General features: G+C 43.4%; 1 long non-coding RNA gene across 1 annotated transcript; it reads left to right on the top strand.

The window, feature by feature from the left end:
• Positions 1-1,507: 1,507 nt before the first annotated feature.
• LOC141096683 (uncharacterized) lies at positions 1,508-8,547 on the top strand. Its single transcript, XR_012233752.1, has 2 exons — positions 1,508-1,598; positions 7,034-8,547. It is a non-coding gene; the product is annotated as an uncharacterized lncRNA (long non-coding RNA).
• Positions 8,548-9,832: the final 1,285 nt, after the last annotated feature.

A 9,832-nucleotide genomic window follows, 5' to 3' on the forward strand; every position in this document is an offset into this window, starting at 1 on the left:
CCAATTATCTCCGACTTTCAGTCACTCCTGTAATGCCAAAGCTGTCAATTAATGAATTTTTAATGGAAATCAAATAGGTGGGAAGATTCACCGGAATTGGCATCGCCAAGGGTCAACCAGCCTCTTGTGCTTGGTTTGAATGGTCATTTTCGTGCTGACAGAATCTCTTTAACTCAGTTCATATATTCAGTTCTACAGGCACAGCTGTTCAGCTTTCCATTGTAAAGTCTGGCTAAACTGCAGCACAGGTCTCAGCTTCCTATAAACCTGTATTTTAAAGTTTTAGTGCAATCTCTATTACTAAGAAGCATCTAAAATCAGAGCTGTCAAAATCCATTCTCCTCCAGCTCAGGAAAATTCACTTGAGTGATTTGTTTTAAAAATGATTTTATAATAATTTTAATATCAAGATTTTTTTTTTTATTTCCCAAGAGCCTCCTTTAGTTCTAGTTATAGGTAGTAAATGATGATTGTTAATTGAATCTCCTCATTTACACCTCATATCAGTTTTATTCCAGCTGCGCATGTTAGGTTCTTGTATGTTAGGTCGGATTTGCACTTAATGGGACTCATTAGCAGGTTAAAGTTGTCATTTCATTAAAAAAAAAAAAGTGTTACAAGTAGGAGGTATAATTGACATAGTAAGGTTATCTCATTATGTGAAACTGTGAAAAATACGACTTTCTGAATTTAGACTGAAACCAGGAATGAAACAAAATAATTAATTTCTCATGCTGAGAATTTAAAAGGATTTACTTTGGCTCAATAGGTAATTATTTCAAATGTTATTTTATGCATTGATGCTTAAGTTTCCATTTAATATCACAGATTATTCCAGTGTGGAATTTGTTATGTTTTAATAAACGTACATTTCTCCTGCGGCACTCTCAGCGGCTGGTCACCTGTTCAACCTACTTCTGCAAAGAAACAAATTCTTATTAACTAACTATGGGTTATAATGCCAGAAATTATTTAGTTTTGTGTGCAATCTAAGGAAATCCTAACTACATTAGTGGTGCTTTTACCAACATGCCATTTGCCAATAAAAGTGTGTTGTTTGCCCTCAATCTTCTTTTTCAACTTTGCCATGTGGAGAGGCGATGTCGATAAAAAATTCCAACATTCTTCAGAATTTGGTCAACCAAAGGCTAGACCCACATCGATGAATGGTATCTGTGATACATACCATATATACTTGTGTATAAGCCGAGTTTTTAAGCCCCTTTTTTGGGCTAAAAAAGACCATCTCGGCTTATACACGAGTCATACATCTGAAAGCCGGTGAGGTAGGGGGAGCAGGAGACATGATACTCATCCTCCTGGCGTCTGCATATCCAGCTCTGCTATATCTCAGTCCCGGTGTCTGTATCTCCCTTCCTGTCTTCTTCCTGTGCTGGTCACATGGTACTCCTCATTAAAGTCATGAATATGGATGTGTTTCCACTCCCATAGGGGTGGAGCTGCATATTCATGACTTTAATGAGCAGTACCATGTGACCAGCACAGGAAGAAGACAGGAAGGGAGATACAGACGCTGGGACTGAGATGTAGCAGAGCCGGATATGCAGACACCAGGACGGTGAATAGGACTGGGGAGGGTGAGCCATGCCATATTCACCTATCTCTGTTCCACTGCTGCTTTCAGTCTCCTGGGTCCTCTGGCTGTGACGTTCAGGTCAGAGGGTGCGATGATGTGTTTAGTGTGCGCCCTCTGCCTGAACAGTCACTGCAGAGAGCCGGCGATGCTGAGGAGCAGCGGTCAGCGATGGAGGTGAGTATGTCATTTTTTTAAAAAATCACAGCAGCAGCAACAGCAGTATTATTATATGGGGCATATATTAATATGGAGCATGTTATGGGCCACCAATAACCTTTGTGCACTATTATTATATGGGGCATATATATTAATATGGAGCATGTTATGGACCATCAATAACCTTTGTTCAATATTATTATATGGGGCATATATTAATATGGAGCATGTTATGGGCCATCAATAACCTTTATGCACTATTATTATATGGGGCATATATATTAATATGGAGCATGTTATGGGCCATCAATAACCTTTGTGCAGCATTATTATATGGGGCATATATATTATTATGGAGCATGTTATGGGCCACCAATAACCTTTATGCAGCATTATTATATGGGGCATATTAATATGGAGCATGTTATGGGCCACCAATAACCTTGGTGCAGCATTATATGGGGCATATATTAATATGGAGCATGTTGCATTTCCCACCCTCTACTTGTACTCAAGTCAATAAGTTTTCCCAGTTTTTTGTGGCAAAATTAGGGGGGTCGGATTATACTCGTGTCGGTTTAAACACGAATATATACAGTACATCAAATTCTGGATTATCTTTAACAATTCCAGTTTCCAAACTCGCTATTGCCTGCACCAAAAAAGTTCTAGATCTCAAGTCTCTTCTTTCTATCTTCACTTCTTGTATAAAGCAAAATGTTCTACTCAATCAGCTTTTCCCAATGAAAAATTTGACAGTAAAAGTGTATCATGTGAAAAATGGTTCCAGAGAAAAAGATGACTAAATAAGATAATACAGAAATGTTTGCCCTTACTTTTCTTTGAATTTCATTAAGGACTCATATAGTATAAACATATCCTGATACTGTATCTCAAGGTATTTTTATAAGCAGATCATCTTGTGCCATACATATTGCAATTTGGTGAGCTGGGCGGAAAAGTACGATTAATATTTACATAGTGTTAGGAAGAAGGGAAAAAAAAGTGGATGTTACCTTTTGTTAAGGTGAGGAAACTCAACTTTACTAGGGTCCACAAGATAATGTCCACCTTTTTAGTAAGTTATATTGCATGTATAACAAATGGGGGATAAGTGGTGGATTTAATTGTGACTTCCCTGTGTCCAAGTGCAGGATGATTAGTGTTAGGACTTGAACCCAGCACCTCTATTGCACCAGGCAACAGATCTTCCTTGGCTCGCTGGACAGTTCTTGCATAACACAGATACTAGTACCTGTTTAATTCTTGATTGGCTACACCATGTAAGTTCCTGATTGGCTCCACCTTGTAAATCTCCTGTTTGAACACCCTATTTTAAGTAACCATGACAGAGGACATAAGAGATACCAAACAATTTTAACCAATTATAACTGATATTAAAAAATGTATTATATTATAAAAATCTTACTCTAAAAATAGAATAAAAATTGAGGATCTAACAGTCCTAAAAAGAGTGACCACAACTCAGAAGTAAATCCAGCCCAAACCTTTGGATATGGATAATAACCCAGATCAATTATCAGGAATAATATGTTAAAAGAAGGGAGGACAGTACTATTGGAAGTGAATAAGAAAAAGCTTTTACTAAAAATGATTTGGCAATGGTTGGCACAAAAAAAGGTACCCATACCAATATAAATGAAAATACAATAGATTAAAAGCAAAGAACTAGATACCACATGTAATCATAAATAATTATATTGCAATAGTCCCCAATGTGCATATATCAATGTGGAATTCAATATATTGTTGCTCTCACATAATAATAAAATCGGAATGTGTGCAATTATTAATTGCCAAAAATCCATAAATTATTATTATTCTCCCATACTGATGAAATCGCAATGTGTGCAATAAACAAATGACCTAATTCCCAATATAGTGCACAACATATACAAATGCCGTATCTATTGCAATGGGGGACTGTGAAATTTAAAGTAACCCATACACTATCTCAAAATATCCATACATCAATATATACAATAATGTTACCTTGACAAATTGAAGTGGTGGTTCTATAGAGGTGCAGAGCACACCCCGACGCGCGTTTCGGATGATCCTTCATCAGGCATTTAAGCCTGGCATTGCACTTCCTTCCTTGCAAGATTATTGAGCTCCAAGCATTCAGTCAAGCTCTCCTTTCACCTGTTGCTTCATCCAAGACTAAATTGCTGCTAACATTTTCCGACTTCTGGCTATTCCTGACTATGCAACTTCCTGATCCTTCAACTATACTGCTGTTCCCATGTACGAACCTCTAGCTATTCCTGACTATGCTACCTGCCTGTTTGGAGTGGCGGAAGACACTAAATAAAAAATATAAATAAAGTGCCTTCGCCACTCGGGGTCCACCGTGCGGTGGATGGCAAAACCGCAGCTAGTAGATGCAGGGCACTATGGCGGTAATGTGCACAGGGTTGGATATCACCCAGGTGCAAATTAGCAGTCTCTGTTATGGACACAGAGCTGCAATGGCAGACAATGGAACTGAAAACGCTGAGCCTGGCTACAGCACAGGTACTCAGCGGCACACATACGGTAACCGGTCACCGGAGTAGTTATAAAAATAGCGTCACTACATCCGAAAGGACCTACCGTAACTGGACGTGTGCGTGGCGTCGCAACTGCGAATGCCGGGCAAGACTGCAAGCGCAGCGCGGCGTAAACTGTGCCGCAGAGATGGCACCGCTATATCGCAAGCGCGATGCAGGACGCTAGCTGCTGAGGTAGATGGAGCATAGGCGCGCTGGCGCTAGCGCTGCTACTGGCTGAACCCAAACACTCACACAATCGTATTATCAGAGGGATGGGGTTTCTTAATAAGTCAGTCACCAGTCCAAGCATCCATCAGCAAACATACAGCAGCAAGTATGAAAATACTAGCGCATGGCGGAACAGCCATGCGCACTTTTTATAGTGAACCGGACCTTCCGGAAGTCCCCAGAGCCCTGGGCTGAACCAATGGAATCAGGAGCAGGACCTGAGCACCTGACTCCTGAACTCCAATGGGAGCTTATCCCATGAGCATGCTCAGAAGAAGGGACGAAGGACTTAGCCTCCGGAGAGGGTTGCTGTAAAGCAATCTCCTCTGCAATCTCCTTTGCATTAAACACAGAGCAGGAGACTGCAGCATGTGAGGGTCTAGATTCCTGCCTGGCAATGGCCGAAATCTGACTCCTAACACTGCCTAACATCTAATTTGAGACTAATAGGGCCAGAGATGCATCTGCAGAGCTTGAAGAAGATTGTGGTTTTGGAGAAAATATACAGTATTTTGCAGATTATAAGATGCACCGGACCATAAGATACACCCCAAATTTTGGGGAGGAAAATAGAAACAAACATTTTTTAAATAAAATGGTGATGTGTCTTATAGTCCCATTTTACAGTAGCTTAACAGGGGGTCAGTGGTGGTGGAGCAGGGTCATAAGAGGCAGTGTCACTGCTTCAATATGCCAGAGACGACTGGAGTGGGGCAATGCTGCGGGCCCCAGGCTGGAAGGAAGGGGTATCCTGTTATTGTGAAGCTGTGGGCCCTGGGCTCTCCTAACATGTCGAGACTACATGGCTTCTCAAGTTCTCAGACAGTTCTTTGGTCTTCTTTCTTTTCTCCATGCTCAACATGGTACACACAAGGACACAGGACAGAGGTTGAGTCAACTTTAATCCATGTCAACTGGCTGCAAGTGTGATTTAGTTATTGCTGTTAGGTGCCACAGGTAAGTTACAGGTGCTGTTAATTGCACAAATTAGAGAAGCATCACATGATTTTTTGAACAGTGCCAATACTTTTGTCCACCCTTTTTTATGTTTGGTGTGGAATTATATCCAATTTGGCTTTAGGACAATTCTTTTTGTATTTTTTCATTTAAGACAAATTAAATGAAGATAATACCAAAGAATTTGTGTTTGCAATCATTTTCAGGAAGAAACTGAGTATTATCTGACAGAATTGCAGGGGTGTCAATACTTTTGGCCACAACTGTAGGTTTAGTCTCCTTACAATTGATTTCCTTGCAGTGGCTATGGGAAAATGGCTGCTAGAGACAGCGCATGAGCAATTGAGATCTTGGCAGACGAGATACAGAAGGTCTCTGCTGGGAAATCAATGGGAAGGAGGACTATGCCCTGCACTGATATTTGAAGAGAGCCCAGGGTCCAATACCACACAGCACTGGAATACCCCCTCCTCCCATTCCGGAGCCTGCAGCATTGCCCCACTCCTGCCGGCAGCCTCCTGAAGCAGGGATTCTGCCTCCTCTGACTCCACTCCATTGCAGCTGCCTTGCTACCTTCAGATTATAAGACACACTCCCATTTTTCTCCCAAATTTTTCAGGAAACATTGTGTCTTATAATTCAAAAAATACGGTACCTTTAAGGTGCTGTTGCAGAAAAGATCACTCAGGTGACATCTTTTGTAAGAAAAAGTTCTTCATTTAAATTTTCATTGACACATTTCAGAGAGTATTTTCCCTTCAACAGGCTGTGCATACAACATACTGTACATATTATGCATGCATGGTATAAATACTCTCAAAGGTACCAAGAATTGCTGTACCTTGAAGTGCCAAATAGATGTATTTTCTCCATGTGCACACGTATAGTCATAAGAAAAACTAAGTACACACTCTTTGAATTATATGGTTTTACACATCAGGATATTATAAAATATATCTGGCCCTTTGAACTTTCAAAAATTAGCCAAATGCAACTCAAATGCACAAGAATTAGATGAAAAAGCTAAAGTAGAGTGTGAAAAATTAAATACACCTCATGGTTGTATAGCTTTTAGAATCACTACTTGTAGCACCATCGGAAGAAGGCTGTTGTTACACCCGGTCCCCGTCCTGGCGCTGTGCCCAGGTCTGCCACAGTTACACCTGGCCCCCGTCCTGGCGCTGTGTCCAGGCCTGCCGTTGCTCTCCATTCTGGGCACTCACCTCGAGCCTCTCATGCTGCTGCTCAGCGTTCTGTCCTCCCCCTGCCTCCTCCTCCAGGCGTCCTGTGAGGAGATCTGTAGCTAAAGCTATTAGGGCATGCTCGCCCGCTCTCTTGCCTTCTTAAACGGGCAGTGTGCATTATTCAAAAAGTGCAATTAACCAATGGCAGCACACTGGCTGCTATTTCTGGCCTCTCCTCCATAGGGAGAGCGCCGGAGCAACGAGTATCTATCATTGCTACATCCGGTTCTCATGCTAACCACTCTGCGCTGTATCTGCAATCTCTGTGCATTGTCTAATGCTCTCTGTTTCCACAGCATATCAGTATCCTGTGTTACCTAGTTATATCAGCAACTATCTGGGCCTAAGCCATCCCGTTCTGCCTACAGCCATCCGAGTCCAAGGACTGTGTGAAGGTCACTGGAACCGACTCCTTACCAACTACCCGGATCCAGGACCCAGCGCATTATGGACTCTGCTGTAACTTTTGTTATCCCTTTTGGTCCCGCTGGGACAGCTGCCAAGTGTTCGGTGTCTAACTGGAGGGATACCAAAACTACTCTGGAGAAAGCCTCCCAGCGTATGAAAAGGCATGCGGACAAGAGACGTTTGGATGCACCTATCTTTCGCCCCGGAGACAAGGTATGGCTCTCTTCTAAGTACATCCGGTTAAAGATGCCATCCTACAAATTGGGTCCCCGGTTCATCGGACCATTTGAGATCTTGAGACAAATTCAATCCAGTCTCGTACAAGCTGAAGTTGCCCACTTCCCTACGTGTGCCTAACTCCTTTCATGTTTCTCTCCTCAAACCAGTAGTTTTGAGTCCCTTCTTTAAGGATCCGGGTACCACTCCTGACCCTGTCTCGGAGGATGATGTTTTTGAGGTAAAACATATCCTGGCCGTAAAAAAAGTAAGGGGTAAGACCTACTACCTGGTGGACTGGAAGGATTTTGGTCCTAAGGAGAGATCTTGGGAGCCTAGGGAGAACATCCAGGCTCCTCTTCTCCATAAACAGTTCTACACAGGCTTGAAGAAGAGGGGGTGTAAAGAGGGCGATACTGTTACACCTGGTCCCCGTCCTGGCGCTGCGTCCAGGCCTGCCATTGCTCTCTGTTCTGGGCACTCACCTCGAGCCTCTCATGCTGCTGCTCAGCGTTCTGTCCTCCCCCCTGCCTCCTCCTCCAGGCATCCTGTGAGGAGATATGTAGCTAAGGCTATTAGGGCACGCCCGCCCACTCTCTTGCCTTCTTAAAGGGGCGGCGTGCATTATTCAAAAAGTGCAATTAACCAATGGCAGCGCACTGGCTGCTATTTCTGGCCTCTCCTCCATAGGGAGAGCACCGGAGCAACGAGTATCTATCATTGCTACATCCGGTTCTCATGCTAACCTCTCTGCGCTGTATCTGCAGTCTCTGTGCATTGTCTAATGCTCTCTGTTTCCACAGAATATCAGTATCCTGTGTTACCTGGTTATATCAGCAACTATCTGGGCCTAAGCCATCCCGTTCCGCCTACAGCCATCCGAGTCCAAGGACTGTGTGAAGGTCACTGGAACCGACTCCTTACCAACTACCCGGATCCAGGACTCAGCGCATTATGGACTCTGCTGTAACTTTTGTTATCCCTTTTGGTCCCGCTGGGACAGCTGCCACGTGTTCGGGGTCTAACTTGAGGTTGCACCTGTGTCCTCCGGGTATTCCATTCTGGCCCTGTCTCAGGGGCTTTACTACGGGTTCCCGGGGCTCACTAGTCACGCCCCCTTCGGAGCCCCCCGGACCGTGGTCCCGAGGTTCCACTTAAAAAATAAAAACGAATGTGAACTTCACCATCTCTGCCTCCGCTTCCATTCGTTACAGCTGCAAACAGTCAAAACTCATTGTGTGTATAGTTTTTGCTTTTTTATCAATTTGAATGAAATTTTACCTACAAGCAGCCTGAAATTTCTACAACTTGGTTTCTCTCAGTGGCAAAGACAGCGACATTCCCTGGTCGTGCTGTCTGGCATATTTGTAGCAGCAACAACTTGAAGTAATTTCTGTATGACTTTTCCAGTTTCTAACTTTGAAATGGAGGAATTTTTATCTCACTCTTCTTGTCATTGTTGCTTAAGTTCATTGAGGTTTGTGGGCATCTGTTAATGCATAGATCTCTTATGGCCTGTTATGCTTATGCCAGAAGCAAAAAGGCTCGCAACAAGACTAAAGTGAAGAGGAGCTCTGCCACTAGTAAAACATAAAAGTGCGGCAACCCTGACACATGCCTGGTGCAACACTAAGCTTCCTAGCATCCCTAGATGGGTCCTTTCATCCCGTGTGATGATCATGTTCCTATCCCTGTCTTACCCTGAAAACGACCCTGACTAGTGCCTAGGGCAGCAGGAATGCTATTCCTGCTCTAATATGAAGACACAGAGGGAAACAGACAGGGATTAAAAAGCTGAAATAACAATGCACTCCCAGACTACAGAAAGGGAAAAGGAGAAGGATTTATTGAGGCAAACCAAAAAAGGTGATAAGGTAAGGAAGAAATGTAGACAGTCTTGTAAACAGTTATCTCCAGACATGACTCCTAGACAATGCTTCTTGACACAGCTCACACTTGCAGCTTCAACCCAGGTTATAGCAAGCCCCCACTGGCAACTAGAGTTGAGTGAAACAGGTAGGTCAATTTCAAAAATCGCCGACTTTCGCCAAAGTCGGGTTTCATGAAACGAAACCCGACCATAGCGTGAGGTCAGCCATGATGTCGGCGACCCGAGCGCCAAAGTTGCGTTTCAAATGATGCTTCCAGCGCCTTTTTTCAGCCAATGACGCACGCTGTGGGCAACGCGATGACATAGGCAGCGGCCAGCACCATCTTAGGTAAGGGCATAGAAGTGATTGGCTGGCTTTGTGCAGCGTCACAGGGGGTATAAAAGACTGAGAAGGCCGACCGCCATCTTACTTCTGCCGATCTTACAATAGGGAGAGGTGCTGCTGCTGATTCTGAACAGGGAGAGCGTTAGGCAGGGAAGAAGAAAAAAAACTGCTTCTGCTGATATCACTTTTCACTGTACAGTTAGTGTGCAGTGAAAGGCGAGGATTTTTGTTGTGTACAGCAGCGCTGGTGGTGAT

Source organism: Dendrobates tinctorius, unplaced genomic scaffold, assembly GCF_039654945.1.
Source record: "Dendrobates tinctorius isolate UK_male_01 unplaced genomic scaffold, ASM3965494v1 ptg000078l, whole genome shotgun sequence".
In the NCBI taxonomy this organism is placed as follows: Eukaryota; Metazoa; Chordata; class Amphibia; order Anura; family Dendrobatidae; genus Dendrobates; species Dendrobates tinctorius.